Here is a 27,243-nt window from a genome sequence, read left to right as displayed (position 1 = left end):
CAAGCTCCATGGGGCCCCCTCTGCACAGCACTTCGGCCGGAGAGCTCCTGATAGTGTCCGGAGGGGGCCCCTCCATGTACCTTGCAGGGGGCCACCCTCAATTTTTGCTACGCCACTGCTGGCACACTTTTGGCTGCCTGGCACTGACAAAGAAACTCTTGTGTCATGGTGCAAGGGTGATTGCATTGTAGGCAGGATTGCTTTCATGCAGGAAGGCACACCTTCCAGCACAAAAACAATTTTGAGAGGCATTTTCCTCTTTCTGTGTGCTGCAGAATGCAACACACAAAGAAAGAAGAAAAAACAAGAAGAAATAAAGATATTTCTCCTTGTTACACCTCACCTGTGAAGGCGTAGCATTTTGACGCATTCCCAGGTCTATCACTAATGATAAATCTGGGAATGCTCACAAAAAAAGCAGAGAAGGGCCCCTCTTACCCAAAGGGACAGGGCACCACTGTAGACTATTAGTCAAATTAAAAATCCCTCTGGGCTTCTATATCAAAGCTCAAGCAAAAGCAAACCACGCACATAGGTTTCAGACTTACTCAATATTTCATGCTCAACCCGATAACATCAAGGGTCAACAACACACTGTATGTTATTTTATATATAACAATAATTATCCTTTAATCATATATCCAATATCATCTAAAAATTATTTTTAAAAAACCCAAATGGTACAATATCAAAGACCACAATAATTAAGATACATAAAACAATAAATATTCATCATTATAAATACCTTTCTGTATACAAACATATAAACATAAACAAGGTAAGAACTGTAGACCATTACATGTGTCTTTTCAATTATTAATCTTTTTAGATCATTGGTTATGTCACAGAGTATCATTAAATCGTTAATATCTACTGTGTTCTTCAATGTGTTCCAGATTTGATAATAATTATGGGAATCTGGGAATGCGACAAAATCCATGGGATAATGCGTGGGAACACCCACGCCCCACCCATGGAACGCCTCCCTGCCGCAGAGTAGCACAGGGCAGCAATTTGCGCTGCCTTGCGATACTCTAGATTTATCAAGCCATCCCGGGCCAAACAAGCTTTGTCTGGCTTAATAAGTCTCTCTTGGGTTTTACTTCACCCTTACGCCCCCTTACTTGGCACAAGGGTGACACAAAACCTTGACAAATCCGGCCCTCAGTGTCTAAATTGGCCAGTGTTTTCTAAGAATGAATCTGTTTTTCACGAATGATGCTGTTCCAACACTACAATGTTGCAATAAGATAATTGTAGAGGGAAATCAGCTATCATTGTAGTCAGAATTCGTTTGTCAACAGTTTTATGTTACAAAAGTCAATCGTTACAGTAGGTTTGTGATGTTTTGTGAAAGTGATATTAGTTCCATTTTAAACAAATCTCCGTTATTTTCCACACAAAGCAGGGCTTTGTATTATTGGAAAAATTGATTAAGTAATTTACAAATGATGGCAGCTTAACTTTGATTAATTCTGCAATTAAATCGAAGTTTTGCTGCAAACAGGTACAGCAAGAAATGATTCCTGTGCATAACTTTCAACTAAAAGCTCAGCATATTTACAGAATTGTGGGTAAAACTAATTGTTTTTTATGAGACCTCAAATTTGCAGTATGTTTCAAATGTATTTTAGATGTAATTAATTTCCCCAAGTAGCAAATCTCATTTCCATTGTTTGGCTTTTCATTCATAAACTGATTTTTCCTTCAAAGTGTGCACTCCTTTGGTGGTATAGAATATGTGGCACAAGGTGTTCTACATAAGATATTGTACATGTAATTGTCATGATGCCTTCAAGTCACTTTAATTACTCCAGAATAATCAGAGTATTTTGGAAATTTCCTTGTGACTCTTTGCCATGGCATTTTCCAGTAATTACGCGATTATGCCTGCTTGTGTAATTAAGAGTAATTTGGGCTTTCTGAATAAGCACAGAAGCAACTAATTTAGCAAGTGCAAGCAGCTCCTCATGCTGCTGTCCATGTTGGTTTGCATTTAGCACCATTTTCTTAACATAAAATGCATATTTGCCTCCATTTTGGACGTGAGGAGGCATTTTCGTGCTGAAAAAAAGAACTAAATGCAGAAACAATTTTCTTGAATTCTACTTCATCTCACAGAATTGTAGATAATTCTACATTACTATACTACACTAAATTACACAATTTACGCCTACTCCAAATTGTACCACAATCTCAGGGATAAATAACTCACAAAACATTTGCCCATTGCACAATCACCCAAACAATCCATCCATCATATCAACAACCATTCACCATTTTGGACACAACCCAGATAGATGCCTGGAATTGACCCATCCTTCATCTGCCAAACAATCTTGGCATTTGTAAGAAAGTGAATTATTTGGGGTGGATGGTAGTCCACCCCAAGTAAAATTGTCACTAATCTCTTAGGTCCAGGCAAAGGTTTCAACAATTTAAACCTACACTCATCCTCTAGTATCTACGGTACAGAGCAGACACGCTTATCTTAGAAAACTATGCACAACTTTTAGAAGTACCAAGCCTAAAAGATCGATAACACCACATAATAAAAATCCTGCTATAATTTACAGCAATAGAGTAAAATGTAATAAAGAAAATGACACCACAACAACGAAAATCCACTATCCTAAATGGAGATATGAATTTTTAAATGTTTAGTAGAAAAAGCATAAAGAAAATGTAAAGAGGCAATAGAAAGTATTGTTCATGTGTTAACGGGACCTAAGAGCACTTTTAGGCCAGCCGTGATGAAGCATGGGTCAGATGTGCCAAACAAATTTGTCTCAGTCAGAGTTCTTACATACTGACTCGGAAGACAATATCCTCCAGAGGGCAAGGCGGTGGCTGTATCAGAGGAATTAAAGCAAACACAAGGAGATGATGGACGGAGCACTGAAACTTTTCACACACTCTCCCCCAGTCACAGATCTGGGTTGAATCCATCATCGTTCTTTAGCTCACTTCGCCACCCCTGTTCAGACACAGCTTATGCAAATCAGCCAAGCCATGTCTTCCCTGAACCGGAAGCAAGTATCCTGGGACCGGTTTCGGGCTAACAGCCCTCATCAGCCAGGCTAGCATGAATCCAGTGGCAAAGTGAGCAAGGAACCCACGTCTGGACATACCCTGCCAACTTAGGGTGAACAAAGCAAACACAAGGAGATGATGGACGAAGTGCTGAAACTTTTCAGACACTCACCCACAGTCACAGATGAAGGAGCTTCAAAGTTGGACGGGCAATAAGCAAGGTTACACTGAAAGTCAAATTTCATGCCCAGAAAAGCCTTCTCATTGGTCATATATTTTGGAGCCTTCGTCCAGTCAATATTTCTACCTTCAGATTTAGTCTCTTCTGTTTGGAGCTCCGATTCCTCCATCAGGCCAATGCAGCAGGCTGTATCAGGAAAAGTTGCACCAAAGTCAGATACACTTTCCATGAGGGTCTGCTGGACTTTGATTTTAAGATAGCAAAAAGCTCTGAGCGGGGAGTACATGATTTTCTTACACATCAAGATCGGGCCTTGAATAGATTGACTTGTGTGGTTGGTCCCAGTCCTCCGGAAGTACGGAATTTTTCTAAATCCAAATTTTTCAGAGATTTCAGCATAGGTCCCTCTGGGCACCCCTTAAGCTCCCAGCAACTTGGAGACAGCACTTAGTGTTCAGGACTCACTCCAGTAGAGGCATCCAGCAGGTTCTAGTTCTCTTCCAGTTGCAACTGGTCACCGGTCAATGCACAAAAAAGGTCTCTTGCAGCTTTTGATGTTCCTATAAACCCATAGGAGGTCACCCAACTGACCGTTGAAGGCAACTTCTTTATTTTGGGTACAAGTGGGAAGAGGTCAAGCCCTTCAGGTCTCCTCACAGGATTCAAATAGTATGTTCAGGGAGCCTGTGAGCTAGCCATATGTGTCTTTAGGGAAATGAGCAGTGCCTCCCTCAGCTACACCAAAATGGTTCTGAGACCCACCCCTCTCCCACTTGGCTGGTGCCCATTCAGCTATGAGGGTCCTAAAGATCAAATGCGTACCATTATCAGGCTTCCTTTTACACTTGAATTTGAATGGAAGGTATCACACTTGTCCATTTGAAGTAAATTATAAACCTGATCCCTCCCAGCAGCTCTTATTGTGTTGACAGGTGTTAACTACCTGACCCCCAGCACATCATTATTCATGTGGCCAGACCTAAGCCATTGTATCTGCTATGGAGCAATTTTCACACCTCATTAAGGTGAAGCACTGCCAGTGGCAGCTCCAGACAAGTTAATTCAAATTAACCTCCAGGAGCTTCGGGCAGAGAAAGTTATTTTTCTTTAAAGTTGCTTGTCCTAAATAGTCATCAAAATGTAACTTCGCCATTTAATTGGATTTGTAATAAATATTAAAAAATAATGCTTAAACCATTTCTTTAGCTTGCCCAAACCAGATTTAGCAAAATTAATATATTATTACGCACTCTAGTTTTCCTCATTGGACAGCCATAGCCTTCCAAATTGAAAATAGATTTGGAGGGTGCCAGAACCCTTTTTAGAGGGTCATGGGGAAACAGGGGTTAATGGGCCCAACAATGGGGGTTGAAGCCGTTTACTCCTGATGTCCCGGGTGGGGTGGGATATAGGTGTGGATACAGGCTAGTGAACACGGTCTCACAACTCAAAATACATGAGGCAGCAGCAATAAGTTATTGCTCACACAAATAATCACTTTTATGAAAAAAAGGTAAGTATCTGTTTCTACTGTTAACCAACACAAAGGAAAAATATGACAGCCATAAACAACTGCACAGTCCCCCATCAGATCCAACTCTAGTGTTTCTATGACGATTCCTTGTCCCACTACCTCCTAACATTAGCGATAGTGGTTATTCCCTAGTGGTAACATCCAGAGTAGGCCCCACTAGTAGTACAAGTCTCAATAGTCCATTGTGACTCTATTTTAAAGTCAATAGTGTTCCAGCAGTACTGCACTAACTTAGCAACAAGTTACCATGGGTCAGACAGGCCCAAAACCAGTCTTATCCACACCAGCAGGTGTAAAGTGTCTGGATATCCTGGGTGCGCCCCGTTCATGGGTTCTTGCAGCATTGGCAGCTGAGTTCAGGTGAGTTGGCGGCATGCAGCCCAAGTGGTTATACTCAGTGGGTTCAGAGTCTCTCACTCGTGGCCTCACTCCCAAAGTGACTGGAGGCTCCCTGTGGCTCCTCCTGGTACCTCTACCATTAGAGGGTGGCTGCAATGATCCTGTCTTGAGTCCTTCACCAAGGTCATGGTGCGCAGGTGGTTGCAAGATGTCCTCACTTTTCTGGGCAGGAGATGGTATATCAGTTTGCAGTTTTTGATGCTCCTAGTGACCACCTCCGGCATAATCGGTTAACATTATCCCACAAAACATGGACTCCTGCCCGACCGGCATGGAGAAATCCTTCACAGCAGCCTGGCATACGGGGTCACAGCACTACCGCACAAAGCTACGGCCCTTACTACATCATCGTCTTTTTAATTGTGGCACCTCTTGGCATACAGGGTGGTCGACTCAGAACAATGCATAGGCTCCCGCCTAATTGGTACAGTATGCACAGGGCTTAATTCACAGCAGCCCTTTCTGGCATATGGGGGTCAGAGACCCTGCCCTTCAGAGGCACAACAACACTATCCATGCAGCAGTCATTTCCTCACGCAGGGAGTCCACTCAACAGGGCTTCCAACTGGCCCTCATTCCCTCCAACACTCTCTTCTTCCTCACTGGGCAAACGGTCTTGTCAAGCACGCTTGAGCTGTTGCCCCAGGCTCCAAGGCAGGTGGTCTTCGATTCCCTGGGTGATTTCACCACCTCCAGCAGGGAGACTGGTAGGCCTTGGCCCCCAGTCTTGGCCACAGGCAGAAGTCTTGCAGTGCTTCCCATGTCTCATGCAGCCAACCTGGAGGCTTGGCTGATGACACTTTTTGAGTTCTCAATCTCTCCTTTTTATAGTCCATTTCAAAACACCAAATGTGATTTGGGGTCGGAGTCTTTAAAGTTTTGTGTTGATGTTCTGTTTCTTTTGAAGTGTCCCCTACTTTGCTCTCTTTTGAATATCAGTCTGTCACAGCAGGAGTGACTTCAATGCTGATAGTCCCACAACAGAGACCATGGGAGTAACTAGAGTTCACACCTGGATGTCAGTCACAGTAATATGTGCATCGAAAGGTTAGTCCAGGGTCCTAGCCCTACTCTTAATGATTCTTTTATAAGCCACATCTCCTTCCTGAAATGTTCTCAGGCCCCTTCCTCAAGACCTCTCACTGAATCAAAGAGCTCCCTTTGAAGTGTACAAGGGAAGCCTGGCTCTTCTCTCCCTACTGTGTGTCCCATCCAGCTTACAAGAACACACACAGAAATCCATCTGGGGGGATTTCTCTAACTCCCCCACTATGTTTCAACATGTAGGCCTGGGTCTCCCAAAATGGAATCCAGGGCCCTCCATATATTGTACCATCCACAGGAAAACATACACCCAGTACATGTATACAACATACACACTACACAGTACTGTATCCTCCAGGAACTATATGCACACATACATCAAGCAACTGCATTTAAAATGCATGCACTGCACATCACTGTATCCTTAATGTACTGTACCACTAATAGGCACACATACATCCAGCACATAAACATAACTGTAATAATCAAGTACTCCACCCTTCATGTATTGTACCACTCACAGGTACACATGCACCCAGCAAAGGCATTTAACGTACACACACTGCATAGCACTTATTCCTTCATGTATTGTACCACTCATAGGCATGCATTCATTCAATGCATGCATTTAATATGCACACACTCCACAGTACTGCAGTATCACTGTATTGTATTCTTCATAGGAATACATACACCCAGCGCAGATATGCCACACTGTGCTGCACAGCACTTCACTCCAAACCGATGTAGGTTACGGGTGAGTTAAGCACACAGCAGCAGAACTTTAAAAATGATTGAGCCTGTAGGCCTCACTGCAGTGACACAGGTTAGAAAAAGACCTGTTCACTCCTTCTGATCACCACACACTATGCTGCCACCAACGCACTCATGCTGATTAACTCCTGGTGAAGACAGTAGCCTTCCACCACTATGAGGGTACGTTTTTGGGCTCCCCTCCAGGTCGAATAGAAAATGCATTCTGTGAGACAGGCCTATGTCATGGTGAACATGCATGATCCGTGTTTGCCTATGAAAAAAGAAATCAGCATATAGAGTTGGGAACTCAGGCCAGGGGTGTGTGTCCATTACCATGCAGAGGACGTTTCTGTCTCAACAGGGGGTTTGTCACTTTAGGGATTTGCCAACATTACATTTCTATATCTCAAACATTTAAATACAATGCACCTTAGCTTGTGGGTACAACGCCCGCTCAGGGATAACTTATTCATTTTTCTAATGAAGGTTTATGCCCTGTCAAAAGGGGTATTTTGACAGGTCAGACTGAAGGTTTAAACGGCAGCAGTCAGGTAGACAGGCATTCGAAGGTGTGAAGCCATGTTTCTTTGTCACACTAGTTGATGGCACAATAATTGCTGCAGTTCACAGGTGACATTTACCTTTCCATGCCATGGGTGTAGTTTCTACTAACCATGGGCGAATTTTGCGGATTTGCGGTCCGCAAATTCGCGCGAAATTGCAAAAAAATCCGCGAGTTTGCGCAAAAATCTGCGAACTAGCGGATTTGCTTAATGTGACCATGACCACGTGTGTCTGTAACTTTGCCACCGCGCCGACAGGCGCCGAGGTCCCTCGAGTGAGCTGTCCATCATAGTGAGGAATGGGTGGGAAGAAGTTGCATACCCTAGTGTGTGTGGGGCGGGGCCAAACGGGCGGGTCTTTTATGCGAGTTCACATGCCTCTTGTTTATAAAGGGTCAGAGACCGATCAGAGCACCAGATGAGGAGAAAGCAGCTTCCTGTTCACAGCAAGAACACGGGGATTGCGCTAGAGAAACTCGTGGATGCAAAGACCTCCATCAAGGATTACATCTAATTGTAGACGGTAGATATGGGGAGGAAGCACACCTGCCTAGCCTAGACCATGCTCACTGGTTGTTTGGGCTGATTATAATGCGTGACTGAATTTGAGCTTCAACTCGGGCACCTGCTTTATTTATATCTGTAAGTGCTTCCTGTTGAGGTTTAATTTTTGTGACAGGAGCATCGTGCCAGAATGTATCCTGCCTGCATATTTATCCACGAAGATGCCACAGTGTTGATACCTCTACTGCAAATAAAAGAAAATCCGCCCACGAGCGGATTTGCGGATTTTTGGGCAATTTCACGAGATTTGCGGATCGCGAAATTGCTGAAAATCCGCAAAATCCGCGAGCAGAACAGATTTTGCGCCCACTCTTAGTTTCTACACCATTTACTATGGCCATACAGAATAGTTAAATATGCCAATCGGGGTTAGCCAATTTTTACATGTTTTAGGGGTCAACACACACACTCTGGGCACTGGGTGGCAGTGTCTCAGCGTGCTGAGTCTAAAAATGTACAATAACATTCAGCACAAAATGGGGTGATCATGCAAAACTCAATCAATCAATGAATCAATCAATTGTTGATAAAGTGCAACTACTCAACCGTGATAGTCTCAAGGCGCTAGGGGGAGGTGTGGAACTGATCCGTCTAAGTGCAGAGGTCATTTGAAGAGCCAGGTCTTAAGGCCCTTCCAGAACAGGGGTAGTGTGGGAGTTAGTCTGAGGTGGAGGGTTAGGGTGTTCCAGACCTTGGCAGCAAGGAAGGAGAAGGACTTTTCTCCGGTTCTGGTCTTGTTGATCTGTGGGACAGTGGCCAGGGTGAGCTGGGCGGAGCGGAAGTGTTTTTTGGGTGCGTGGAAGGAGAGTTAGCTGTTCAGGTATGCTGATCTGGCATATTGGAGGGCATTATAAACTAGCAACAGACTTCTTGGAAAATATGCCAGCACTTGTCTTCATCAGGTCGTATGCAGATGCCCAGCCACGTAATCAAGCAAAAGCTCACATACAGCATATATGCCTCCAAAACGAAAGTAGATCCACAGATCTGTTTAGACCATTCTTTTATCTCTCTTTTCGTGTCTCAAACTGCTGTTCTACCACTGAGTTTGAACCTGAATTAATACCTCATCCTCTAGAGGCGCAACAAAAATGTCAGGGTTGAGGAGTTTGATGCAACTTACAGGACTGATGACATTGTACTGTTTATTGTGACTCCAGTGAGGATGCAGTGGCGGCTCATTACACTCACAAAGTAGTTGGAAACTAATCTTGACCTCAGGCTCACAGGCGGGTAGTGGCTGAAGAGGAAATATAATCTGTGTTTACAGGTTTGAGTCTGTTGAAGTGCTTCAAAAGAAAGCCTGCTCGCTTCTAAGAGCCTCACTTCAAGGAGATGTATCATGCCAAGGTCACCTTGGAACTTGCTTATGTGGCTGCTACATGATTCAAGAACAGCAACAAAGTTGAGAGTCTCCTTTGGAAGCAAGCCTTGCGCTTGTATCCCCCATAAAGCCTTGAGACTAGAACTCTTGATGAAGTCAAATTAAGGATCTGCTCGTACTGAATGTTGTTGGCATCTCTACCTCACTAAAGGAAATGCATCTTTGTACATCTCCGAAAACCACTGCTAAAGGCGGCTATTGTGAGGGCACTCTGTTTTAAGTGCAACCTTTTGAAGCTTGTTACATGTGTGTGTACGTGGGTGTGTGTCCTCGGGCAGATATACATAGAGAAAAAGTGCATTTATGTATGTTTGTAAGAGTGAAATACTTACTTTGTAGGGCAATATCGGCGTAAAAACCTTCCTTACAGCTGTAGTATTTTTCGCCGGAAGCTCTGCCCATATCTGTGAACAGGAGGGTTATATGAAGAGGTTCGGAACTGTTCATTTTTTTACCATTTCACTTACGATATTAATAAAATAATGATTACATGTCAAACCATATCCTGCATTTTCATATCATTAGATGCTTAATTTAAAGTTATGTTCAGTAGATTTTAATAGTCACTCAGTTATCACAATTACTGGTTTAAATGTGACTTGATTAAATTAGCTACAGTTATACCTTCTGAACCTCTTAAAGATCTGCCTCGTAGCTCCAGATTTCATTAGTCACAGCGCTTTGTTGTAGACTGTACTCTCTTGTGATCCTCTGAAATCCTAATAAAATCTGATGAAAAACAGAAGAACGCTGGGATCTCATATACAGCGGCTTCTTATGTGACAATACTGTTTTGTCAAAGGGATAAACATGCCAAAAGAAATCTTTAATTTCTTGTAATATATTTACAACTACTTTTGATTGGCCACGGAAAATACCACCTCCTGCAGCTTCCTGAAATTTCTTTTATGTGTAATAAGTCTTTTGTCTTTTGAGGTGGCCCAGTTTTTAGGGAGACAGCTAGAAAAACGTCGTCACATGGTTTCCTTCAAGGCTTCCTTCGGTGCTTCATGATGGACAGGGTTGGATTGGGATTAGAAATTGGCCTGGGCACCCTAAAAATAAGTGGCCACACATTTACATATTGCCTTTCCGCAAAACAGTGCTTAGGCGAAGTTTTATAAACACTTGTAAACAAGTGAGGCTACTTCTGCTCAGGATCCGGTCAATATGCACACATTAATTGGGCGGCCCAGTAAGAGAAAGGGAGTGACACCTCTGCACGTTGATAAAAGGGAGGTAATGGGCGCCCATCTGCCTCCAGAAAGGCCACTCAGGGCCCCACTGGGCCGTTGGCGGCATCTAAAACACACCAGACAGTCACAGCCCAAATCAGCCCCCCAGGCTTCCACAAAAGCAGCCTACAGCTCGAACAATGATACCTGCCCCTCGGTCATTGCCTGAGGGCCCGCCTTTCCAATCCGACCCTGCAGAAGGATGTCAAATGTGGGTCATATGGGACTGATGCAAGGTCAGTTATCTGTTCCTGCTGTTTGTTAGTGCTGGGGGTGAGTTATACCAACATAGTAAACCTTTATTATAAAACTTATTTTCTACAGGATAAGATGTTTACCTTCTCTTCAGAAGCTGAACGGAATGGATCTGATCTGGACCCGAGTGTAAGTAATGTCTTGACCATTAGGAAATACGTAATGCTTAATCAAATGGTGTGAGAATTAAAGAATGTAATTGAAATTGAAATGCATATAAAATAAGTAGGATTGCCACTATATCCTTCAATGAAATGGTTTCCACTTAAAGTAGAACTCGTTGAAATGCTTTTCTCATTATGAGACTTTTAATGGCTATCGTAAAAGTAAGGTCTTTCTATGAAAAAATTTGACGCTTCACAAATCAGGAATTTTAAATCATTTTCGAAGACATCTTTTTCAGTCATATAAAAGAGCGTTCCCTCAAAGATACTTGCAGGGATTACATTGTAGAAAAAAATGGAGGCAGCTAAATCAGTCTTATTTACGAAATACTCTATCTTGGTGTATTTCAGAGCCTGTGTTTCCCTTTTTGTACAATAGCCACTTTCTTGATCCACTGCACATACATTCAACTTGCTGAAAATGTCATCTTTGAAGAAATTAGCTGCAGATATAAACATGTTTGCCCTTTGAGACTCACATACTCTGTACTTTGCTCTTTCGTGAATCCGTTTGACCCCTGTTCTGGCTAAACCACTGATAACAACAAGTGCCGTCAATGGTACATTGACGGCATCCCTCTAAGGCACACACTTGTCTCCTCTTTACAAGGATTTCATTTCCAAACTTGATTTCATCATTTCATGAGAATTTTTATTAGTTCATTTGTGTTATCACGTTGAATCATTCATTAAATTGCATTCTTTGATAAGGTATTTCAGTAGACATCATTACTACTCATCCTCCTATGCATTTCGTGTACATAACACCCTTCTTCTGGGAGAGGCACTAGAATTCAAAAGCACACATAAAGCAAAAATCAATATGTCGTATTCAACAATAACTGAGAATTTTTACGAGTTTTCAAGAGTGCCACATGCCACCAACTAAAGTGCATATTGTGCTCAAATCAACCGTTATCCCCGATCTGGGGTAGAAAACCTTACTCACATGAGTCCCTTTCAGCAATGTACTCCGCCTAAAAAACATCAACGGCATATATCACAAGTTAGAGTGCACCTGCTTGTACGTAGATATAAGCAGCGCTATGGTCATGCGACCCCGCCACTAACCTTCAAAAGTTCATATCAACTGCTTCTGAGCCGTCCGACTCTTACAATCAGCTACTACGATATCCAAGCGCTCATGGCGCATTTACCGCGCTTCCGTATTTAAACTCAAGTCTTTTCCAATTGGACCACCTCGCGGTCACCTGATCTACAACAATAAACGAAAGACTCCTACGGGAACCTCACTTCGACATTGCTACTTCTCCTATTTTCTTGAATAAATCATAAAACACTTCTATTCAACTTAAAAAAGCACCAATTAAAGCATGAAACAGTGAAAACGGGTGGCTATGAGAAAAATCGGCATGGGTTGGTATAAGCACTGTTATTGCACAAAGCTCCAGATGCATGTTAAATTAAACATAATGAATTAAATACAGGCATTACCAGAATCACATCAGGAAACAACCCGCTGGGTTGCTAAATTATGTTGAACAGTTATAAATAACATGCTAACTCGATACGATCATTGAGCCCATTCGGCTTACTCGAGGACAGTCTATGAATCCATGTGTTTTCTCGTTGCAACAAAAATCTATTATTGTCTCTTCCTTCTTGTTTCTCCACGCATTCCTGTATAAGAAACTTCAATTGGGAAATATTGTGGTGAGCTTCCAGGAAGTGCACATACATTCAACTTGCTGTTTAGAACAGCTACTCAGCTGAAAATGTAATCTTTGAAGAAATTAGCTGCAGATATAAACATGTTTGCCCTTTGAGACTCACATACTCTGTACTTTGCTCTTTCGTTTGACCCCTGTTCAGGCTAAACCACTGATAACACATTGAAGATCCTCTGCTTTCTGATCAGTTGTTGGAGGTGGGTGAGGGGTAGCCATTGTTCTTCTAAGTGAATGGGTATTGGGATTGGTTGTTGTCGCTTTCTCAGAAGACTCGGATTCTTGTTGTGATTCACTGGTTTCTGCTATTTTTTGACAATTTTTTCCAGGCTTTTTTCCATTGTATAATACTTGGAGCACTTGTTGTTACAATGATAACATATTTGATCCTCTTCACCCACCAGTTTCTATATTTTGTAAACTTCGTCTTGCTGTAATTCTACAGCATTTCAAACTCTTCTGTCCACCTGCAGTTGATGTTAGCTTTCCTTCCGGATTAGTTTGGCATATGACACAATTTTCTTTGTTGTAAGAGTCCTCAGTTTGCATAACTCTGTCAGGGGGTAGGATCCACTGCTGGCCACCTGCTTTGCTCATGTTTATGAGTTTGAATCAACAGAAAACCTGAAACAAAATGATATTAAAATACATTACCAATATAATGGCTAAATCACATCATTATAGAGAGTTGCTCTGAGGAGTTATTTTTGGTCTCTCTAAGACTACTACATCCACAAAACCTATATTTTGACACCAAAATGAAGTATATAGGTCTCATGGTTTCTGAAATATTACAGCATCACTGCCATTTTTAAAAATATTGTCCAGATACATTTGGCGCGGATAAGCTTAATTACTACTCTAATGATCCAAAAACATAAATCAAAAATTTCAATCTTTGGACAACATTTTTTCTATGGCCGTATATCAGGGGGAAAGGATTATCACAGCTCTGATGTCTTGTCAACAATTATTTCTCAGATACTTCAAACTTCGCAGACCTCACCAGTCGCCAGTGTTCAAGTATAACATCTGCCTGACACCCATTTGGACATCCCCCATCTGAGACCCTCAGACAAGAAACATCACTTCTGGCCAAACCTCTCATTTTCTACACCCACAGTGTGACAATCTTACTGCCTTGGAAACTTGTTGAATTCAAATCTCCTCTAAATAGCCTAAAGAGCGTATGCAGCATCTAGACTAGTTATTGTCCCTCCTTTCTTATGGAAAACTGGTGGGACAGGAAGGAAGGAGAGGCTGGGCCTAGTATTTGCAGAGACATACACAAAACAGCACCCACCTACTCAGATTCCTAAATTCTAGGTTTTATACTTAACTTGTGAATGACACCTGATTTCCAGATACAATCTCTGGTCAGTACTGATTCACGACAGATGTCACTATTGACATCTGTCAATTTTTTATTGCACAATTCCTAAGTCGCCCGGAAGAGTCACCTTTAATACTATGAACCACATTCAATTTCCATCTTGACTACTCCAAATCCATTCACCTCAGCCCACCAAACACCAAATGTACCACCACACAGGGGTCCAAAACGCAATAGCCTGCGTAAAAAAGAACATTTGAAAACATCTCTCTGACCAGGATGTGCTACACACAACAATGAAAAATGAAAAATGATACAGTACAGCATTTCATGCTCCCTTCACCCACTTGCTAAAGCCCACTGTACCTCAAACTACATGAGAGAAATGTGTGCTGTTCTCTTTTTAGTGTGTGTTAAGGGAAACCATCTCTCCTTTGAAAAAAATTCTCCTAAACCATTTTTTCACCCAGTACTTCTGTCACAATTAAGGGTGAAGGTCAGTGAGTAAAGGTAATAGAGAGCGAGTGACCTAGAAAGGAGATAGAGACAGAGAGGGAGAAAAAACAGAGAGAGAGAGAGAGAGAGAAAGAGGGAGAGAGAGAGAGAGAGAGCGCGTTTACCCCATGTAAATGCTCATATGACTTCGTCAAGAATGGCACTGAAGTGAAATTATGAAACTTGTAGTGGCCTGAAGACTGCAGATGTGGGATGAAAGGTCATTATTTAAAACGTTTTTGTTCCCAAGAGGATATGTTGTACTTTGCATAGACAACATTTTTACTTCGAATCTTTTAACCAAATGGTATTTTTTATGAAGGGAAGCAGAAAACTGTAGAGGAGAAAGTCTACATAATTAACTCTAGCTGCCATTCATGGTCTAATTGCAATCTATCACACCACTAGTGTCGTGCAGGCCTCAGCCTGGCCCGCTAGTGCAAGGGGTTCGCCCTTCTGCGCACGAAGTCCTCAGACCCAAAGGAAAAAGTTGGCACGGAAACTGAAATTGCAAAACATAGAATTTATTACACTTCATGAAGTGGTGCTAAAGTTCAGACAGTACCCTTCGGCACTATGAGAAGTAGCACAAAGGGCTACTGGACACATGGTTTATTTATACCCACACAGGGGCTCAAAAGAAGGCTGTACAAAGCATAAGAGCACATTTTATGTCCATACAAGGTAATATCGAGAAGCAAAATCGATCAGTGGGAGGAGTTAACAGTCTTGGGGTCTCGGCTAACACATTCCAATCTAGGGTTAACCATTAGCAGATGCGGACCCTAACGGTCAGCGGCAAAACACAGAGGTGCTATTATTAGACTGTTGCCGGGCAGATTCAAAGGCCATGAGCAGTAAGATAGGACAACGCACATGGTCGACATGAGGCAGCGTGTGGCAGACAAAATGGCTGCCGTGAATTCAAAATGGATGCCGCTAAAACGTCAAGATAATGGCTAAAACTCGAATGTCTTTTGCTAACGCTCAACTCAATCGCCGTCATAATACAACAGACGACCCTTTTAGCGTTAGCTAAAGACATATGCCCTTCTAGGATAATCTGCGCATTCATCTCGTATATCTATGCACATTATACTGGTCACTTATTTGTCCACTAGTTGTTGCGCTTTTACGGCATTTCGTTTGGACGGTATGCAGGCAGTTATACACATGGAACATAACATCGGACCTCAGTGTATACACATACAGCAGGTAAAAATCAATACAGTTGCAACACACAGGATAGTCAATAGTTTCCAACCCCAAGCGGACATCAGAGCCCAAAACCATCCAGAAAATGTCCAGGTACCACTCTTTTTATGAATATCAGAGGCTATTTTATGCAGTTTAAGAATTGCTTCATAGACAGAGGGCGAATTATCAGGTATGTACACACAACAACTACTTCCGATGACTTTACATGCTCCTCCTCTATCTGCTAACATAACATCAAGAACCACTCGGTTCTGAAGAGTTACAATTCTAGCAATTTGCAGTTCCTCAGTAATGTTACCAAGTGCTACAGCAGTTTCATTGGTGACAGCTTCCACTACTCTAGTTAATCGTCGTATTTTCCTGCTATTTAAGGCAGCACCTACAAATGGGAACAGACCTAAATTAAAATCAACATATTGCTGCAGAGTAGTGTCTGTCTGATCGATATCATCAATCCGAATCGTTCGTTTATACCGGTTCATGGAAATATTTTTAAACAGTTTAAAATCTCGGTGATAAGAAGCAGGTGCAAAAAAAACAGGGGGTAATAGAAAAGAAACATAACAAATACCAGACCACCCTATAGGTAATCTATGATACCCGTGACTTCCACATACTAGATATGTGTTATGTGAAGCCAAAAATGTACTATCGTTTATTCCATCTATATTTAACACAACAACACATTCACTGACTCCTACTGGAATTCGTCCAGTACTTTGCACACAAAGATTTGCCTTAGTTCGTGTTACAGTAATCACAGATTCATTACTCGTAGTAGAGTCTCTTGTATGGGTGAAAACATAAGGTGTAGAAGCATTATCCGGTTGATATTCTTCCCACTCCCATATAGTTCCATTCGCTTGAGGATAACCGTGTTCATCTTGATAACACTCTTTATTGAAACGGAAGAGAAGTCCACCTACAGCAGGTTTTCTGTTCGAAAAAAGAAGAGTGTACCAGGCTCGACAAGAACCATTATGCAAAAAAGGAAGTGGAATAAAGGGTGTTCCACCTTTCTTCTGATGAGCTGGAAGCATACCACAAATCCAACAGTTTGTAGTGTTTGTGGCGTCATGGGTATGGTGCAACATTTGAACAAAAGTGTTATTCAAATAAGATTCTCGATGCTTATGCTCATGATAGGGAAGAGTAAAATGCTAATGCTCTTCCGGAATTGGAGTAGTAGGAGGCATAAGAAATTCCCAAGCAGGACTCACCACCTCAACTGACCAGGTGATCACTGCTATAACTGCTAAAACAACAAAAAACCCTAATACTCCCAAAATCTTTTTCTTGGTAGCATTCATAGTCTCAAAGTCCTCTTCAAACTAAAAAACAGAAAAAATTAAAATAGTCAATGAGCTCTTTACTCTGGGCAGACGTTGGTTTCTTCACCACAGACCAAAACAGGTGTCACTACACTACGCAGGGCTGATCCCCCTCCCTTGTCATATCGGCTTTCCGTTTCCACTACCCAGAGCGGTTGCTCAACCAGTCTCGCAACAAAAAAAAACTTCAAAACTTTCTCTTCGATCTCAAATCGTAGCGTGCTGCTCCAGAAGTCATCTGGTCCGGGAAGAACTCCACAGATCGGTCAGGTGATACAGCATGGCCTTTCTCCGTAGCTAGGATATCCCGATGATCAGTCAAAACAGCAGGTTCCACCAAGGTCGACAATACCTTGCTGCAGTGGGCACTATGAACCCAATTTCTTTTGTTGGTAACCCGGACCGCCGTTCTCGTAGCAAGGAGAACTTGCTCTGGTCCACGCCACCTTGGTTCCAAGCTGTTCGACCTCTCGAATACTTTCAGCATAACGAAATCACTGGGACGGAGTCCATGGCCTTCACCTTGGGATTTATCCGGGAGCGCTTCTCGAACCTGTTGATGAATAGAAACCAAGCTGTCAGTTAATTGTGCCAAATAGTCATTCATTAAAACACAAGGTACATCATACACAGAACTTGGCTTCGGAACTCCCCAAATGTTCATCGGTCGTCCGAACACCACCTCGTACGGGGTAAGACCCGTTCGAGAATGTGGCACTGATCTAATGGACAACAATGCCAATGGCAACGCATCTGGCCACGTCAACTTCGTGGAGGCTTCAATCTTTGCAAGCTTGAGAGTGCCATTATACCTTTCCACCAATCCTGCAGATTGTGGATGGAACAGAGCATGGAACTTTTGCTTGATGCCTAATCCCTTCAGGACGTACTTAATAACTTCCCCAACAAAATGAGGCCGGTTATCATTCCATAAAAGTCTGCAAACACCGAACCTCGGGAAGAACTCCTTCAGTAGCACCTTAGCAGTAGTAATAGCCGTATTATCTTTCGTAGGGTATGAATCAATCCATTTACTGAAGGCACAAACCACCACTAGGACATACTTCAAACTATTACACCGCTCAAGTTGAATGTAGTCCATTTGCAAGACTTCAAAAGGTACAGTCAGTGTAACAAACCCTCCAGATGGTACTCGTGTCCCCTTTCCAGGATTGTATTGCAAGCAAATCAAACAAGACTGTACTACTCTCTTAGCTGTGTTAGCAATCTCAGGATGCTCCCAAACTTGCACGAGCATTTTCGTCATTGCAAGAGCTCCAACATGTGCCACGCCATGCGCCATCTGAACCATAGGTTGCACGAAAGCCATAGGTAGCTTCCATTGATCCATTTGCTTGTTCCTCCAGCAACCTTCATCATCTAACTCTACTTCTTTAGACCATTGTTCACACTCTTTATCAGAAGCTGTCTTCTGTATCTCTCGCACTTCCTGCCTAGCATCGTGCCATCTTTCAGCTTGCGACTTCACTACATACATAGAAGTGGCATTTCTCTGCATGGCAGTCTCGCGTGCTATTCGATCTACAAAAGCATTTCCTTGTCCAATCTTGTCTGTGACTTTCTTATGTGCACTGCACTTCACTATAGCAATTTTCTTTGGCAATGTCAATGCAGTCAGGAGATTTTGCACCAAATCTCCATGCATTATCTGCATTCCATGAGATGTAAAAACCTCTTTCCTTCCAAAGTAGGCCGAAATTGTGCGCTACTCCAAAAGCATAGCGGCTATCTGTATAAATGTTCACGCACAAACCAGCGCTGAGCTCACATGCTCTTGTCAGTGCTATCAATTCAGCTACTTGAGCCGACTTTTGTGGTATGCGAGCTGTCTCCACTATTGTCTCAAGTGTGGTGATTGCATATGCGGCTGAGGTCGTACCATCCGGTAATTTCAAACAAGACCCATCAACCCACAATTCACCATCTACATCTGGAAGGGGCGTATCCTGTAAATCAATGCGACCCATTGTCTGTTCTTCAGTCAGAAAAATACAATCATGCGTTTCTTGTGACTGAGGCTGAGTCACCGGATATGGCAACAAAGTAGCTGGGTTCAAAGTTGCACATCTCTTCAATGTAATGTGGGGGGCTAGCAATGTCAGTTCATATCCTGTAAGACGAGCGCTAGTCAAGTGCTGCGTCTTTGTCTGCTTCAAAAGGGCATCAACAGCATGCGGTACTAACACTAACAATTTGTGTGACAAAACTATTCCCTCACTCTGTCAAATGGACACCGCTGTTGCTGCAACTGAACGAAAGCATCCAGGTAATGCTCTAGCAACAGGGTCAAGAACTGCAGAGAAGTATGCACACGGGCGTTGCTTATCGCCTTGTAACTGAACCAACACTGACAATGCACATCCATCTTTCTCGTGCACGTAAAGTGTGAAAATCTTTGAGTAATCTGGTGTACCTAACACTGGTGCTGAACAAAGGGCTTGTCGTAATTGTCGAAAAGCACTTTCACATTCTTCTGTCCATGGAAGAGGTACTGGGGTATCTTTTGTCAAAAGTGCTAACAAAGGCCTAACAATGTGTGAAAATCCCAAAATCCACTGTCTACAAAAGGAAGTAAGACCCAAAAATGCACGTACTCCCTTCTGTGTGGTAGGAACTGGTGTGTCTAAAATTGCTTGTATGCGATCTGATGTCAATGCACGTCCCTACTTAGACAAAAGGTGACCTAAGTAGGTTACCTTTGGTCTACAGTATTGCAGTTTTTTCCGAGAGACTTTGTGATGATGGGAAGCAAGAAAAGAAAGCAAAGATAAAGTAAATTTTTCACACTGCTCTGGAGTGTCGGCTGCCAACAAGATGTCATCGACATATTGTATGAGAGCCACACCTTCGGTCAATACAAAAGAATCAAGTTCCCTTTTCAATGCTTGGCTATAAATACTCGGGCTTTCAGTATAACCTTGAGGAACTCTACAGAATCGATACGATCGATTATTCAAAGTGAAACCGAACAGATATCGGCTATCAGAATGAATAGGGATCGAGAAGAAAGCGTTCTTCAAGTCGATTACAGTAAACGTACTAGCAGTTGGAGGGACTAAAGTGAGAAGTGTCGTGATGTCAGAAACTACAGGATATTGTGGTATAACTATCTTATTTACCTCCCTCAAATCAATAATAAACCTGTAAATTCAACTGATTCCTTACTCCATCCTAGGCAATCCTATGCATGAGCAGAATCGTACAAATCAGGCTGGACATAATCGGACATTTGACATTGGTTTCGCCTATCAAATGTATTCTGTCTTTGTTGTGGGCGTGTATTAATATCAGATTGGGCCCGATCATTCGTATTGCCTCGAGGCGCCGAGGAACCTGAGCTAGGCCTCCCTTGTCCCCGCCCCCTAGCATCCTGTTGAGGATAAAGCACCGGGCAATTTCGTGCCCAGTGACCGTACTGCTTTGAAGATACGTCCGTACGACCATAAGAAGCATTTGAAGGCGTTCGGCCACCTCTATCAAAATTTCTATCAGGGCCCCTATCATAGCCTCTAGAAGGCGGACCATATACCTGGGCCAACATAACTTTCGTTTTTAACTCTTTCGACTTCTTGTCCTCGGTCCCCTTCGCCTCTGTCTCCTGACGCTCATAATACTGAGCCATCGTCAACGCAGAGGCTGGAGAGGACGTAGTCCAAGAACTTTCGCTAGCTTTTAAGCGACTCGCTATACTAGGTAACAAATTCGAAATATATTTATCGACAAACAAATGTCTGCCGGTATCGTCAGTAAGGGACTGACCACTAAAATCATGAAAGGCTTCCTCGAAGCGAGTAATGAAATCAGAAACCGATTCATCTATCTTTTGTTTGCAGGAAGCTAAAACAGTCCAATCAATCTTTTTAGGGAGGATAATCGCTTTAAGTTTAGTCAAAATAGCTGCAGGAAGATCTAATATTAGCTGATGCGGTTTTTGGGCGGGCTCTCTATCCGCATCTATGCATTCTATCTCCTTCCATTCGGCACCAAGAACAGCGCGATCATCAATTTTACGAACGGTCCTCCACATCTCTGGGGGCAAAATAAGACCGAAAAACAAATCAATATCACATAAAGTCATGACACAAGAATTTAAAGCACCCTCAACTTCTTCGTAAAAGGCGGCTGGATTTTTACGCGGGTCAGGTAACACATTTTTAAGTGCCATTACATCTGCTCTATTCCAAGGAGTGTAAACCCAATTATAAATAAAATAGCCCTTCCCATCGACAGATTTTTTATCATCACTATCGCCCGCTCCTTTAGGAGGAACATACAAAGGCGCAGCTTCCCGCATAGGTTTCATGACAACTGGTATCATCTTATCTGTCACGAAGATAGGGCATTGCGGCTCGCCGGATTAGTCTGTGGAACAGCATCCGCAGCCTTTTTCTGCTCCTTCAGATGTTTCGCCTCATCTCGTATTTTGACCAGTCGTCTAATGAAATCAGGCACCTGAGAAAAGACAAGAAGACCATCACGTATTTGTTTATGATCATTTGCAATATCAACAGGTTATAAAACTGCGGAATATTTCCAAAACATTTCAATGACTTCATCGGCAAATGATGCAGTGAAATATAACTGCTCCTTTTCTGACCAATCTTTTATAATAGCTAAAAGATCGGAAGCAGAATGTGTGCTACGCAATGCTATACGAGCAGCTTGTCTGACTTCAGCCGAGCGTTCCGCAGGCAGCAAAGAGCGGGTGTCCCGCGTTTTCTGTTGTCCTGAGTGAGAATCCTCGTCATCCCTGGACAGAGCAGACGGAGCGATATACGGAGGTGGAGGTCGATCTAATAACAAAAAATCATCTTGTGGTTTATTAAGGACAGGATAGAGAGGCTGATGGACAGGATATTGGCCAGATATCTGTAATCTATGTTCTTTTTCCTCTCGTTCTTGTATTTCTTTTGTTTCTTTCTTTCTCAACTCCAGCGCTTTCTCATACACAGTCTTTCGCTGTTTTTTTTCAATCAACGCTTGCTCATGCTTCTCCTGCTGTCGTACTTCTTTCTCCCACATTCGCAAACTCTCAAACATATCACGCCTGGACTTTCGCTCAAACAAACAGCGCTCCACATATTCAACCTTTCGCGTATCAAACGACCCATGCAATGGCCAACGTAACTCAGGATCCTTTTTCGTGTATTTGTGCCACAATGTGCTGTACATTATGGCAGAAAGACCAAACTTCACATACATATCTCGATTAGGAGTCCCCTCTGGGGGAGCCGGCTGCGATTCTTCAAGTCGTAAACTGGTACCACCAAACAAGCAACACATCTTTCGAAGTGCGCGGCAAACAGGCATGCTCAAAAATAGTGCAAGATATACACTACTATAGGGAAAGAGCGCTTAAGGTACTTTCCTAGTACATTGCGCTATACATATCAAATGCGGAGAAAACCTCCATGCATCGCATGCCTATATGAGTTGCAACACATGTATATGCAAAATCAAACATCCAAACAAAAGCCAAAGTAGACAAGTCTATCCAAATACAAAAGTGCTCGGGTAAGCGTTCCTAAGACTACCTCACCAATACAAGAGCTTCCAAATGCCAAAACCTACAACAGGCGCCGCAAAAGCGACTCTTACCAATCGTAGGCTGTCCAGATTCCAACTGCCAAGTTCTAAATTCAACCAAACGGTCACTGCACGGCAGACCAGCAGAAGAGATCTCAGTCGAGGACCGGCGCCACCTGGATGGTCGGATCGGAAAGTAAGGAAGGAACATCTTGGATACCAAGACACGGGTCTTATCTGGTAGCGATCGCAACCTCAGCGAAGTTCCGAACCTTCGTCACGACCAATCCTTCGGGCATGCGAGTCGCAGATGAGCCCCACGTGCCGGGCGCCAATTTGTCGTGCAGGCCTCAGCCTGGCCCGCTAGTGCAAGGGGTGCGCACGAAGTCCTCAGACCCAAAAGAAAAAGTTGGCACGGAAACTGGAATTGCAAAACATAGAATTTATTACACTTTATGAAGTGGTGCTAAAGTTCTGACAGTACCCTTCGGCACTATGAGAAGTAGCACAAAGGGCTACTGGACACATGGTTTATTTATACCCACACAGGGGCTCAAAAGAAGGCTGTACAAAGCATAAGAGCACATTTTATGTCCATACAAGGTAATATCGAGAAGCAAAATCGATCAGTGGGAGGAGTTAACAGTCTTGGGGTCTCGGCTAACACATTCCAATCTAGGGTTAACCATTAGCAGATGCGGACCCTAACGGTCAGCGGAAAAACACAGAAATGCTATTATTAGACTGTTGCCGGGCAGATTCAAAGGCCATGAGCAGAAAGATAGGACAACGCACATGGTCGACACGAGGCAGCGTGTGGCAGACAAAATGGCTGCCGTGAATTCAAAATGGATGCCGCTAAAACGTCAAGATAATGGCTAAAACTCGAATGTTTTTTGCTAACGCTCAACTCAATCGCCGTCACAATACAACACTAGAGCATTGTACATGCGATATACATCATATTCGAAGTACCAAGCATGGTTCATCTCACGAGACTCACAGTTAGAGACGGTCCATCCAGTCCCTTCCATCACAGTAGGGGACTGTTCATTAATAGCTGACTGGCTGTCACTAAAGGAGGGGGTACAGGTTATTGAGGTGTCATGTATATCATCAACCCCTTTTAAATGCTATGGCTTTTCCCCTGTCAAAGACAGGCCTCTTTTTAGATGCTTCGTCCTGCAAATGTAACTTCAATGATTTTTGTTTGTTAGCTATCCTGACATGTTTCATCCATAGATAGTATTTATAATATTATCCATATTGGGGTGAATACAAATGGGGTGTCTTTGGCACTCACCCACTGTGTATGTGGTGGTGCTCTCACGGGTAGGGGGCTCTATCCTTCCCCCTATAAAACATGTGATAAAGCAGATCACCTGAAACAATTGTATCAAATTGCTAAGCACATGCTTAATAGTATATCATATTATGAGAACAATTAGGGAATTTTTTTTCTTGGTTTCTTTATTTTCTTTCTTCTTTTAGCCAACCCGTGTTTCGTCATGAAGAGTATACCCTGTGAGAAGTTAGCCTGGCATATGATGTCCACTAGTTCTAGTGGGCACCTTACACCAGTCTAATCGACCCTTATTGATGGTGGTTGTAAAGTCAACCTTATAGAAAGCTATCCTAGTGGTAGCATGAACCAGCAGTCTTCAGGCTAAGACTTCAGTAGGCGAGCTTAGCAAGTTGTTTTACCATATATAATCCCTTGAATACCAAATTAAAGGACACCACACAAGGTATATATCAAATATATATGTATTTAATGTAAATACAACCCCTCTGCACTCTTTATGAGGTCTGAAGTAAAAATACAATACAAGTCAGACAGTTAATATACGATAAGTTGCACAGTATACGTTATGCCCTAGGGGCCTCACAAACCATATACTAAGAAAGTGGTATAAGTATCACGTGAGAGTTAGAAAGCAGGCCTGGGGCCTGTGGAATCGCTGGGGCTACACTAAACAACCAATAGTTAGGAAGTAGGAGGTCCACGGGAGACGCGTGCGGTGTCTAAACACAGGCGTGGGTTACCATTGACTTTCTAAGGGAAACGAATAAGTTACAAATATACAATTTAATGACACTTCAGGATGGACTAGGATGGAACCCTTTTAAACTAGATATGAAAAATAACAACCTAGGTAATTATATCATCTTGTCTGTACAATGACGGCTGGGAGAAGCAACACATTAACAACTATGGTGCTGGTTTTTATTGACACAATTACAAGTAAAATACATTATTCATTAAAAGACTTGTATCCATATACAATATAGACCAAATCACACAATATTGTTAAGACAAAATCACAAAATTAAAAGAGAAAAACCAGTGGCACAATAATTAATTCCAAAATTAAAAGAGAACAACCAGTGGTACAATAATTAATTTGACGTGCGTTTCGGCGAACCAGCGCCTTCTTCAGGAACAGCCACGTATTACCTGGAAAAAGTATATAATCGAATACATTCATTATAAATCATTACATATTTAATATATCGCATGTATAAAATGAAGGTTTCAACTAATTTGAATCAAAAAGAAACAACACAGAAACCATAGTTGAAAAGCATACAATAGATTCAATACCTCCCATTTAAAAACGGAGAAGAAAGACTTTACAGCAATTATAGTATAATAAACAAGGTTTCCTTCAGTGCACATTTTAGGCCGTACATCATATCGTATATATAGTTATGGAAACTGTAGTTGTCTAGTTTTTGGAACTGTCTGGATTATAGCAAGAGTGTGAACCATATCACATAACCTTTACGTAAGCGCAATGGCCACTAAGGTCCATTAATTCCAAGGATTTTAACTTATCTAGATAATGGGCAAGCATAAGGTAATACTTACTTAATAGACACTTTTGACGGTTCGATAGAGTTTAGACCCTATCATATAATACTTATATAAACACAGAGGCCCTTAACATACGTTGGTTACCTTGATTTTGACCTATCTAGGTTATAACAAAATTTAAGGTGATACTTACTTAAAAAACATCTTTGACAGTTCGATAAAACTGTAAAGAATTACATTTCTTGTAGATATAATGGTTAATGTATCTGAAATTAAATAAAAAAATCGATATAAATAGAACACCTGAGTGAAGAACCTAAAGAATGGTCCAATTTCAGATCTCATTCGTTACTTACAGAAGTGTTGTTGTTTACATTCTCGAAAAATTCTATTTCCCAAATTTGACGAGCTGTTTGTATTCGCGATGTCGAATGAAGACAGCCACCAAGTAGACAGTTATGTATTTATTCTCTAGCTGCTGTTAGCGTACATATTAAGGCACGTCTTCTACTTGGTAGAACGGTATCGCTCTCACATAAAACACACCTTATTAGGATTTCTGTGTACAAAGGAAATATTGTGTATGAATCAATAGATACACGTTAAAGGCCCACAAGGTAAGTCTAAGCTTCATAATACTGTGAGCATAGTTACCTAATTTCTTCAGATGACTAGAGTTGCCTTTTGGTATATCTAGAGATAAATGGAGCGTAAGGCTGCAAGTTCAAGCAGAAAAACGTTTTTGAAAATATAGATCGAAAATCGGAGGCCTATTAATAGGCGGTATTTTGAATTACTTTATGCAAAAAAGATGTAGTATCTAACTATCTAAATACATATACATAGCACCAAAAGCTAAGGTCTAATACGACATTAGTGAAAATAAATTGACAATTAAGTTGTGTGAGCATGATTACCTAATATATTTAAAAACGGCAAACTTGGCCTTCTGGTATATAACTGGCTTTCAAAACACGAAGCTGCAAAGTTAAGCAGAGAAAACGATAAAATTAGGTTGAAGAATGGCTGAACAGATTTCCTATTTATAATAGCCATATCTCTGAAAAACAAGCAATAATTACCAAGTGTGTTTAAACGACCGGTATCGCCTTCTAATGTACAAATGAATTTCAAAACATGAGGCTAAAATATTAAGCAAAGAAAGATGCGATTTAAGCTAAGAAAAGAGCAACTAAAAGCCTTATTTCAAATTGCCATTGCTTTCGACAACAAGCAGTAAATACCTAGTGTGTTTAAGTTGCAGGAATAGCCCTCTGGTATACGGATAACTTTCCAGGCACAAAGTTGCAGGGATAAACATAAAACCGATATAAGAAAATACTATTTAAAGTTAAGAATAGGTTCTTAAGATTCTCGTTTACATAACCCCATCGCTGGACAGCGAGCTGTAATCAGCGTTTACCTGTGATAATGCTTTGCCGGGAAGAACCAGAGGCGAACGGCGTCCTACGTCACGCAAGGGCTTATGGCGGGAAGATATCAACAAGTTGTTGCCCTCAAAGCCCTTAAATACTAATTGATTGGACAAACCTGCCTGTATCAGGTCACGTGATGTAACATGTGACTTGTTTATAAGACCGGGCATAAAAATAACAAACGGACTATTCGCAAGACGGGAAATGTATTCAGAAGCAGAATGGGGTACCTACATAAATGCAAGCCAATTAAAAAAATAAAAAG

General features: G+C 42.0%; 1 long non-coding RNA gene across 1 annotated transcript; it reads right to left on the bottom strand.

Moving 5' to 3' along the window:
- Positions 1–24,563: 24,563 nt before the first annotated feature.
- On the bottom strand, positions 24,564–27,029 carry LOC144770814 (uncharacterized). The gene is made up of 6 exons (XR_013599035.1): positions 26,966–27,029; positions 26,460–26,522; positions 26,197–26,258; positions 25,899–26,101; positions 25,736–25,808; positions 24,564–25,182 (listed from the first exon to the last, which is right to left on the bottom strand). It is a non-coding gene; the product is annotated as an uncharacterized LOC144770814 (long non-coding RNA).
- Positions 27,030–27,243: the final 214 nt, after the last annotated feature.

This window comes from Lissotriton helveticus, chromosome 1_1 (assembly GCF_964261635.1).
Source record: "Lissotriton helveticus chromosome 1_1, aLisHel1.1, whole genome shotgun sequence".
NCBI classification, from domain to species: Eukaryota; Metazoa; Chordata; class Amphibia; order Caudata; family Salamandridae; genus Lissotriton; species Lissotriton helveticus.
Note: the sequence above shows the minus strand (reverse complement) of the source record. Positions and strands in the feature narration are given on the sequence as shown.